The sequence below is a fragment of the Mesocricetus auratus genome, unplaced genomic scaffold, assembly GCF_017639785.1.
Source record: "Mesocricetus auratus isolate SY011 unplaced genomic scaffold, BCM_Maur_2.0 Super-Scaffold_100691, whole genome shotgun sequence".
In the NCBI taxonomy this organism is placed as follows: domain Eukaryota; kingdom Metazoa; phylum Chordata; class Mammalia; order Rodentia; family Cricetidae; genus Mesocricetus; species Mesocricetus auratus.
This window is the reverse complement of record NW_024429267.1, coordinates 15080574-15092049: the sequence shown is the minus strand read 5'-3', so window position 1 is coordinate 15092049 and position 11476 is coordinate 15080574. Positions and strand designations below refer to the sequence as shown.

Here is an 11476-nt window from a genome sequence, read left to right as displayed (position 1 = left end):
AGACACATTTTTCACAGTATGCAAAAAGACTAACCGACCACAGTCCCCAAAGGCACCTGAGTCACCTTGGATTCCATGAACATCCGAGCATCCCAGGTCAGAACAGCTCCCTCCTTGAGGGTATCCCATCCTTGGGAGGCTGCACCCCGGAACATCTTCTGAGGATGATATTGTCCCCTCAGGCAAAAGAGACTCCCAGGACCACTTTGCAGAAACAGACTGAAACAATGAGCAACCGACACGTCATGACTAGCGTTGCTCAATTATACACGCTTCTCGCTCCCTGCCCCTGTTCTTCCTCTGACTAAACCTAAAGCTCCCCGGGCGTTGGTGGCACACACCTTTAATCCCAGCACGCGGGAGGCACAGGCAGGTGAATCTCTGTGAGTTCGAGGCCAGCCTGGTCTACAGAGTGAGTTCCAGGAGAGCCTCCAAAACAATACAGAGGAACCCTGTCTGGAAAAACCAAAAAAACAAAACAACAACAACAACAACAAAAAACCCTAAAGCTCACGTGGGCTTGTTGGTCCCTTTGTCTGTTTCCTGAGTGTGTGCATTAGTGAAATCTATCTCTGCTTTTCCCCCTTTACACCTCTCTTTGTGTTAGGGCACCGCCCCCTGGGGTGATTTATGACCTTTTCTGACCTGAGTTGGTCTTAAAAATCAAAACAGAACCCTCACGTAGCACCGACTGGTCTTGAACTCAGGATGTAGCTGGCTGAAGGTTACCTTAAATTTCTGATTCCCTTTCTTCTGCCTCAAGTCCTGGAATTGCAGGCATGCACTATCACACCCAGTTTATGCAGTACTTGGGATCAAATCTAGGGCTTCGTGTGTGCTTGAATAAGCATTCTTACCAACTCACAACTCAGCCACACCCCCAGTCCCTTAGCTTTTATCTGTCTTGCAGGACAAGTTTAAAATGTTGATATCATACCCTCGCATTAGTAACCAAGGGTATAAAGACAAGGCTTGCTCCGTATTATATGTCTTTTTACAAAAGGCCCGCCACGCAAGAAGGAAACCTACTATCAAAAAAACCTCTAGACAGTCTTTCTAAATTCCAGAGGGTCGCGGGCAGGTATGCACAGGAGCAGAGAGCAGTTTTCTCAGCCTACTCCTGGTAACTGTACCCTGTTATAAAACCCTTCCCATTGTAAAGAATCAGGTCCGTGTGAAGCCGCGCCCTTCTTCCTCGAACTACAACTCCCAGCATGCAGCCTACACCGAGAGTACGCAAGCGCATCGGAGGGGACGGGGTGGGGGGAACGAGCAACACAGACAGCGCGGTCGGGTTTTGGGGGCAGCTGGAGGGAGGATTCGGCACCTCCCAGAAGCTGAGGCACCGCGGAGCGTGGGCGCAGAGAAGAGCGAGTTAAACCTTGCGGGCTGTGCAGGAGGTCGGCGGCCGGACGCCAGCAGGTGAGTTCAGCACAGTGCTTTCCAGGAAGTCCGTCGGCGGGCGCGGCAGCGGGTCGCTCCGGCCTGGGCGACCGAGGAGGGAGCGGCTGTGCTTCCCGCCGCCGGGCTGTGGCGCCTTCCCCGCGGGCCTCGCTAAGGAACCGAGGGTGCCGTGCCGTTCCGGGACGGCGAGGTGTGCCGGGTGTCGCCGGCGGCCAGGCACGCAGGCTCCGGGCTGTCGGTGAGTCACTTGCCGCCGGCCGGAGGGGGTTCGGGACCGGCCGGCTGGGGTTCGGGGCCCGTCACCCCGTGTTCGGGACGGTCTGCCTGGGGTTCGGGACCGACCGGCTGGGGTTCGGGACCGGCTGATGCTCTAGATCCCGCTTGGGCTGGGGAAGTCGTCTGGGAAGCGCCCCTCTCCCCGCAGCCCCTCTACCCCAGCCATCTTCTCGCCGCCCTGGCTGTTGGTTGAGAGGGAACCCGCAGAACTTGGGACACACCCTTTTCGCGATTGAAATCTGGCCGTCTTACTTTGGCCATTTTGATCTCTGATCTCTGCTGTGCTTCAGAATCAAGTTCTGGCTCCCGTGCAGCACAGCTGGGGCCGGCTGTGAAGCTGATGCGGGTTTGTTTTGAGGACGTGACTGGATCGTTATATTTGTGCTTACAGAAGTTGATGTGTTTACTCCGCAAGCCTGCATTCTGGTTACAAACAGAAATGGGAAACGGCCCCAATTTTTTACTTTCCTTTTCTTCTCGTCTCTTTCCCCTCTTTTCTGTTTTCTGTCTTCTCATTCGCGTTTAAGCATCTCCTTTACCCTTTCGAATCCCACTCCCCCCCCCCCCCGTTTCTGTTTTTCGCCTCCCTCCCCCCCATGTCTTCTTTCATGTTTAACTAAGAATCGAATTTCCAACTTGCCCTCTGCTTCTCTTAAAACCCACAGTCATCTATTTGGTAATGAACACGGCAGTAAAACTTATCCCAAGAGGTCATACTTAAACAGGAAATGAGCCTGCGGAGATCTGTTAGCTATGTGAGGTCTTCTTTGGTTTCTGACATTTTTGTGCAGTTCGTTCTTTTTCTGAGAGTCCTTCAGAATAGTTTTTTGGCAGATTAAATTGATTAATCAATCGACCTGCTGGTATTTTAGGAAAATAGCTTTGCTCCGACTCCTTTTTGTTAGTTGCCTCTTCCTAGTCCTGTCACACATTTTGCACACGAATACACTCCTTTTTAGTATTTTGGGCTAGTCTCACTATGTAGTCTAGGCTGGCCTTTAGCTCATTCTTTTCCTGTCTCAGCTTCCCAGTACTGGAATTACAGGCGGGGCCATTAAGTCGTAAAGAGCCCACAGTTAGGGTCTGGAAAGATGACTCAGAGGTTAAGACTTGTTGATCTTCCAAAGGACCTGGGTTTAGTTGCCAGTACCCCACATCAGAGCCTAAACCAGCTGTAACTCCAGTTACATCTGGTACCCTTTTCTGGTCTCCACAAGCACTGGACACATGGTGCACATACAGACAAGCTGGCACACACATACACATAAGTAGAGTTTTTAAAAAGAGCCACAGTTACAGCTAGAATCCCATCTCAGGCTCTACAGATCTTAGAACTTCCTTGCCTTGCATTTCTAGTTTTTCTTAGAACAGGATTGATGGTGGCCAGGTAATCCATGATTATTCTAGCCTTCTATGATGTGTGTGTGTGTGTGTGTGTGTGTGTGTGTGTGTGTTGTGTGCAGTTGGGTCAGTGCGTGTTCATGTGTGTTCACACATGTGTGAACATGCATGTGGAAACCTGAAAGTTAATATCATGTCTTCCTGGGTTGAATCTGCTGAACCATATCCCTTGTCCCTCTTTCAATAATTATTTAAAAAATAATAATCCATTTGGGAAACCTTGGCTAAATGTGTATCACACCAACCCCTGTGCTGGGCAAGAGCAAACAAAAGTGAGTTCTTGAGGATATTACCACCCTATAGCTGAGTTTTCTTTCATCTTTGTGGTAGACCACTAAGCCATATTTTGACTGATATTAAATACTTAGAGGTCAACATTAAATACTTATAGGTCAGATCCCATCACTGTTCTTGGTTTTCAGTGTAATCACAATTTTTTTTCAGACTGGGGCTGTAGTTCAATAATTAAATGCTTGGCTAGCGCATATAAGGACCTGGGTTTGATTCCAGCACCACAAAAGCCAAAAGACAGTTTTTAACTCCCAGCTACTGGTTTATTTAAACAACGGGTCAGTATAACAGAAAGGGCCTTAGGGCCTATATTGTGTAGGGGCAATGTTTTTTACACTTAACATGCATAAATCGCCATACCCGTTCATTTTGAAGTGAAGTCTGGAATTTGCATATCTCAAAGTTGGTAGAAATCACTCTTTGAAAACCAACATGGGAAGAGTGAATTCTGGAGATATTTTAAAGTGCTTAAGATGACTCTTTTAAGACAGGTGCTGATAATTGTGACATCAGATATATATTAAAGACCTGTTTAATTTTCAATTTAAAAAAAGTTGTTCCTGACAGGGTCTCACGAGGCCTATATTAGTCATCTGTCCCCTCAGGTCATCCGTTTCTGTAATGCTGGCGTGTATGTGGTGTATCTGCATAGAGTGCTGCAATTTTGTCCATTTACTTGGAATTTAAGGTGAGCTGAACACAGGAAGATCTAAGCTCTAAGCACAGTTATCAGTAGGGGGTGTCTGTAGGTGTAAATGTATAACTGGGATAGAGATCTATAGAGGAAGGGGAAAAGATAAAGGAGGTAGAGATAGTGGGGGAAATGGGTTTTAGCAGTGTTCTGTGTCAGTCTGTACTCTGCTGTTATTGTTTAGGCTTGAATTAATGAACTTCCTGCCTTGTCTTCCAGAGTGCTAGCATGTGCCACCTCTCAGGAAATTTTGCTTTGTTTTGTTTGTCTTGGGTTTTACTTTGTAGCCCAGTCTGCCTGGAACTCACAATGCATAGGTTATTTGCTCACTACAGCAGCCTTCTCCACTCAGCCTCTCAAAACACTGGAGTTAGAAATGTCTGCTACCACACCTAGCTCGATTTTCCTGATGAGAACTGTGCAGGGGGGACATTATTGTGTTGCTGTAATTGTAGCCAAAGCAGTGTGTCATTGCTGGTCATTGACCTGCCTTGTTGACATTTGAATTGTGTTTGCTCTGCATGGTTTTACGTCAAATCCTTTAAAATTGTAAGTATAAAATCATATTGAAAGGAAAACAATATAGAAAACAGAAATGTCCCAGCACTGGGGAGGCAGAAGCAGGCAGATCTCTGTGAGTTCGAGGTCAGCCTGGTCTACAGATCGAGTTCCAGGACAGTCTCTAAAACAATACAGAGAAACCCTGTCTCGAAAAACCAAAAAAAAAAAAAAAAAAAAAAAAAAAAAACAAGAACAAGAAAAGAAAGAAAACAGAAATGTTATTTGTGATAGTCCATTCTCCTGTTAGATATTAAAATTGTGAGTCAAATTCTGTTTGCTAATTATTAAAAGCAATTAAATCTGAGTATACACTCTTTTATCTGTCTGAATCCATTAGGAAGTGTATATGTGTGTATATATACTCACATGGGTGTGCATTTGTGTCTAAGCCAGGTGCCTTTTGAGGGGACAGGGTCTCTCTATAGCACAGGCTATCCTGGAACTCACTACATAGACCAAGCTGGCTTCAAAGTCACATAGATCCCCTTGCCTTTGCCTCTGAAGTGCTGGGATTAATGGTGTGCAGCACCACCACAGTTTCTACCTTATTTTCATTCATTCATTCATTCATTAAGACAGGGTTTCTCACTGAGCTTGGAGCTCCCTGAGCTCAAGTCAGTAAGGCTGACTGATTAGTCAATCACTGTGCTCCAGGAATACTCCTATCTCCTCTTTCCCAACTCTGAGATTGCAAGCACACACTGCCTGATATTTCTATGGGTACTGGGGATCAAACTCTGGTCTTCATGTTTGCATGGTGAGTACTTCACAGCTGAGTCTTTGTCACAGACCTCTTTTTGCTTTAATAGTTAATAGTAATGAAGGAATAGAACTTCGAATAATCCAAAGTGGTAAATAGTTGTAAGTACACGCATTACGGTATTCTAGAATTTCTTTGGGAGCAAAATCATCAGCCCGTATCTTTATTTTTTGGGGGGTTTTCCAGACACGGTTTCTCTGTATTGTTTTGGAGGCTGTCTTAGAACTAGCTCTGTAGACCAGGCTAGCATCAGACTCACAGAGATTCGCCTGCCTCTGCCTCCTGAGTGCTGGGATTAAAGGCGTGTGCCACCAACTCCCGGTCAGCCCGTATCTTGAAAATAGAATTTTTACATTTATTTAGTGTGTATTGTATAGACACCCATGTGCCATGATGCATGTGTGGATGTCACAGGACAACCTGTGAGAGTTGGTTCTCTCCAACATGCAGATCCAGGTATTTTAACGCCTTTACCCGCTGAGCCATCTTGGTGGTCCCATCATTAACCTATATCTTGAAGTGGAGTGCTGCTCTTTTTACGATTAGTGTTTCTTACATCCTGACCAAGAAATTTAGACCTACCCTTAAGGTGATATAGATACTAAGATTTCTTTACAGGGTCTCATGTACCCCAGTCTGGCCTCAAACTTACTGTGTTGAAAAATGATTTTAAGCTTCTCAAGTCTTCCTGCCTCTACTTCCCAGGTGCTGGAATTACAACCACAGACCACCACACCCAGCAGGATGTGCTGCTTTCTTGTTCTGGGGTTTTCATGTTGGTCTATCTGTGATCCATCTTAAATATTTTAGTGTTATGAGTGGAAAAGGTTTGCCTTTTTGTTGTTTTGAGATGGAGTGCCACTCACCAGCCCAGGCTGGTCTTTAACAGCAGTCCCCCTGTTTCCTCTTCCCAAGTGCAGGGCTTACAGGCATGGACCATCATGCTTGGTTAGGTTCACTTTCTGTTCACTCACATCTTCACATTTCTCTCTCATTATTAGACAGTAATTTTATTGAAACCAGGCACTTGTAATCTTAGCACTTGAGATACTTAGACAAGAGGATCTTGAGTTTAAGGCCAGCTTGGGCCATATATAGATATCCTATCTCAAAACAACTTTGTTGAAATATTTGTATACCGTACAGGTTATCCATTTAAAAGTAATCCCAAGAAAGAGACGATAATCCCTGCATTATAATCCAGCACTTGATAAGTGGAATTCAAGGCCAGTCCGGGCTAAATGAGACTGTCTCAAAGCAAATACAACAAAACAATAAACCTGTGGTTGTAAAAAAAAAAAATGAGTGGATTCTAATGTATTCTCAAGAGTTGAGTAGCCTGTACTGCAATCCATTTTAGAACATTTTTCTCATGCCAGAAAGAAACCCCTTATCCACTAGCAGTCACTAAGTCTCTAGATACTTCATACAGCACAGAATTTTTTTTTGACTGACTTCTTTCACTTGTAATCTTTGTTGTTGTTTTTACAGGTCACTATGTAGTTCAGTCTAGGTCTGAAACTCACAATGTAGCCTAGACTCTTCTTTAATGTAACAAAAGTGTCTGAGTCCTCAGACACTGATATTATAGGGTTAGCCACCAAGTCTGACAGACACCTTCACTCCATTTTTTCCTTTCTAAATTACATTTATTTATTTTGTATGTGTCTATGATATGCATTGTGGGTGTCAGTGTTTAACTCTGGTACATATGTGGAGGTCAGAGGAGAACCCACAGGAATCTGTTATGACTCTCTACCTTGTGGGTTTCAGGAGTTGAACTTGGGTCAATCAGGCTTGCTAGCAAGTGCCCTGATCTCACTAAGCCATGTTTGTTTGTTTTGAAACAGGGTTTCATTTTCACCTATGTAGCTGAATGTGGCCTTGATCTTTTGATTCTCATGCCGTCCTCTACCAAGTGCTAGGGTTAGAGGCATGTACCACCACCCTTAGATTTATGTGGTGCCACAGATCAAACCCGGGGGCTTCGAGTGTGCACTCCATCAACAGTGCTACATCCCCAGCTCAACCCTTATGCTCCTAAGAGAGAACTGCTAAAATACTGTTAAAGTTCCTCCAGATGTGTGACCTCTTTTGACCTGTAAAGATAATACACTTCCTAAAGTATGCATGCCCAGATACCTAAATCCACTCACTAGAGAAGGAACACAAACACAAAGACAAACTTACAAACTAAGGTGACTGGCAGAACCCCTTTGCAGATAAGCAGTTTCATATCTGGACTTTCATATCTCAACTTGTGGTATCATTGTAAATACATTCAAGAGAATACACAGCTCCTGAAGTGTATGTGAAAAAAATGGATGGAAGATAAATTAGGAGACATGAAGGCTGAGTGAACAAAAGTGCTAACAGTACCATGGCAAGGTGACTTTATAGACAGGGTCTTTCATGTATCTCTGGCTGGCTTGGAACTCACTACACAGACCAAGGTGGCCTTTAATTCCCAGCATCCTCCTCTTTCTGTCTCCTGCTGAGATGCAGGCATAGTCCATCATGTCTGGCTACAAGTTAAAGTTACTTAAGTATGCTGGAGTAGTGAAGCGTGCCTGTAATCCAGGTACCAGAGAGTCTTAGGTAGGAAGATCACAAATTCAGGGCTAGCCAGAATTACAAAATGTGTGTGTGTGTGTGTGTGTGTGTGTGTGTGTGTGTGTGTGTGTGTGTGTGTGTAAAATTCAGGTACCAGAGAGTCTGAGGCAGGAAGATCACAAATTCAAGGCTAGCTGGGATTACAAATGACACAGTTTCAAAGTGTGTGTGTGTGTGTGTGTGTGTGTGTGTGTTCCTGATTTTTAAACTCTTCCTGAAATTTTTAGTTAGGGTTTTTGTTTTTTTAACCAGTAATAAATGTTTGACAAGTACATATTTAATATATGTATAGACTTGTAAGTAAAATTGTTTTAGTCCTTGACTTACTGAATGAGACGTTACTTCAGCAGGATTCTATTACTAATAATTACATACTCTGGATTCCCATATGTAAAATTATAACTAACAATATAATTTGTGTTTTTGGCTGTTTTGTTCTAACAAGTGAGGAATTGTTAAGTAATATTTTTCTTGGTGTGCATACCAGCAAAGGGGAGATACAACTAGAGGTGTATTTTTCTTCTTGGTGGTCTCTAACTGCATGATTGTTTCAGAGTTAATCCCGACCCTCACCTCTAATTTTTTTCCTGCAGTGTCCCCTGAAGTGTACGGTTACTGCTCTAAACCACAAAGCATGCAGAGGAGGAGGCTCAGACACAGCAGTGTGGTCTTACCTCCAGCAGACAATCGCGGGAGAATTCCTGACTATAGTCTGTTCTTACTGTATTCAGCCTGTTTCCCCCTTTCTGCAGAGGAAATCTTACTCATTCGTACTCACTCCCCTACCCCCAAGTCTAAACCTTGGGTCTGGCCCCTGTCTTCTGAATAGTGTTTGAACTGCTGTCTGAAGAATATAAAAAGATTTGGAAGGGGAAAGGATATTTTAGCTTTAGTAAAGCACTGTGATCTAAGGGTGAGAAACAGGAAAGCATGAAGACTGGACTTACATTTTTGTCCTTTTTTTAGGTTATTTGGGTGTATGTGTGCATGCACATACAAGAGAGAGACAGACACACACACAACAGAGAGAGAGACAGAGACAGACAGAGACAGACAGAGACAGACAGGCAGACAGACACACAACAGACAGACAGAGAGAGAGACACACACACAACGGGGGGAGAGAGAGAGAGAGAGAGAGAGAGAGAGAGAGAGAGAGAGAGAGAGAGAGAGAGAGAGAGAGCGCTATTGAGTGTGGGACACTTTAGAGTACAGAAGGGCTTGTCAGATCCCTTGGTGCTGGAGTTACAGGTGACTGAGTGACTGGCATGGGAGCTGGGGACTGAACTCAGGCTTCTGCAAGAGCAGTATACACTCTTAACTACTGAGCCATCTCTCCAGCTCGTTTGTGTCCTGTTTTGAAACTGTGTCTCCCTATGTAGCCCTGGATGGCCTTAATTTTTTCTTTAACATTTATTTGTGTGTCCCTCCACGTACTTGTGGAAGTCAAAGGGTGACTCAGTTTTCAGGAGTCTGCTTTCTCCTTCTACTGTATGAGTCTCAGGGATCAAACTCAGGTGGTCAGGCAGCAAATGTCTTTACCCTCTGAACCACTTTTCAGGCCCCATGTGTGATTTTTTTATCACTTCTTTTTCTCTTTACTATTGTCTTCCTTTCCTTCCCCTGGCCCCAGTCCCTGCTGCCTTTCAGCCTAAGATTTGAGCTTTGCTTACTCTGCTCCCCCCCACCCCCACCCCTGTAGCTGAGTCTGCCTCTTCTGACCACCCACAGTTATCCTGGAACTTCTGCAGCACTAATTGTCAGGCTGCTAATCATGTATTGCCTTTGTTTTTAAAGTCGCTCTATGCTGTGTTTCATTTTCCCAAATAGATGGTATTCATCTAGCTCTTCAATCTCAGGGAACACAAACCCCCTTAAGCTTGCCTGCTGTGGTGTTGGGCTTGGGTTGTAGTGGATTATTATTATAAGGCCGCTGAGCTCCCAGAAATGAACTACAGCTGGATGCAGATCTCGGAAAGATGCCCACCCCTTTGCCAACCTCCCGAATCTGTGGCTTGCTTGGGTTCTCCTTGGCTCTTTTCTGTGCCGCCCCTCCACTCTAGGATATTACTTTTTTTTAATAGTGGAAATTATAATTTATCTTGACTATTAAGATTTTTGGAGTTGTGTTAAATCTTGAATTTAAAGCTAGTGTCTATCTCACTCTGTTGCACAGCACTTCTCTGTTCTCTTCCCCCAGACTGGCATTTTCTGGTTTCCCTCAAGCTTCAGTTTGTCTTTTGGTTTTGTGAGGCAGGGTCTCACATTGTAGCCCAGGCTGGCCTCAGAGTCAGTGGCAATCCTGAGGGCTGGGATTATAGGTGTGAACCACCACACCTGGTTTTATTTATTAATTTATCTTATTCATTCATTCACTTGCTTATTTTTGTGTGGAGGATCAAACTCAGAGCCTTGCCCATGCTAGACAAGTGCTCTCCCACTGAGCTATGTCTACAGCCCTTCAGCTTTACCTAGCTTTCTTTTAAGATTTATTTTTGTTTCATGTACATGTGCACCATTTGTGTGCCTGGTGCCTGTGGAGGCCAGAAGAGAGCAGTGGACCCCTGAAGATAGAGTTAGACTGTTGTGAGGTGCCGTGTGAGTTCTCAGAACCAGCTCTAGGTTCTCTGCAAGAGCAGCAGGTATTCTTAGTTTCAGAACCATCACTCCACCCCTTGGCTCAATACAAGTGTGACTTCTTGTTTTATGGAGTTACCTATAGATTGGTGATATAATCTTTTGAGTTGGAGTTTATCTCCCAGATATCCAAATTAGACTTGGTATGTCCTGCTTGGCTGGGAAGAATAGAAAAAGTATATTTATTAATTTTTATTTTACTCTTTTGAGACAGTGCCTTACTACATAGCCTAGGCGAGCCTCAAACTTGTTTCTGTTTGAGACTCCCAAGTACTGGGATGACAGGAGTGAGCCCTGCTTGAAGGTAGACTGTTGCTAATTAAACAAAATTTACTCTACCTCTAGCTAGATTAGGATATCATAAAGCCAGGTATTTCTGTCAATGATCTGAAATTTTACCAAGGCTTCAGATTATTTTGTTATACATTAGTTTAGTGCTTACCATATTGCTGGCACTACTTTGGAGCCTGATAATGTAAAAATAGGTCCCCAACTCTCAGAATATTCAGTCTGTGGCAAAGAAAGACTTACATAAATGACTATGATATGGTAAACTGTGTTGATAAAAATATGAACAAAGTAGTGACTGGCCTCTAAAAGTAGAGTGTGTGCGTAAGTGTGTGAGATGTTCGATGTGTGTGTAGGTAATGTGCATCTTATGGTTTTGTTTATATACCCCCTCTCTTTTTTAGTTTTTCAAGACAAGGTCTCTCTGAGTCCTGGCTGTCCTGGAACTAACTCTGTAAGCCAGGCTGGCTCTTTTTTTTCCTACCCAAGACAGGGAGGGTTTCTCTGTATAACCTGTCTTGAAACTCACTTTGGGGCTGGAGAGATGGCTCAGA

General features: G+C 44.2%; 1 protein-coding gene across 3 annotated transcripts in view; it reads left to right on the top strand.

Annotated features, from left to right (window-relative positions):
* Positions 1-1250: 1250 nt before the first annotated feature.
* Tmod3 (tropomodulin 3) overlaps positions 1251-11476 on the top strand; it is a 58237-nt gene continuing 48011 nt past the window's right edge. The window contains exon 1 of one of the 3 annotated variants that reach the window (XR_005874671.1): positions 1251-1422. The gene's annotated coding sequence lies outside the window, so the exon portion shown is untranslated. Of the gene's footprint in view, positions 1423-1500; positions 1643-11476 lie in introns of those variants that run through there. The other 2 variants (XM_040739514.1, XM_040739515.1) reach the window with 2 other exon arrangements.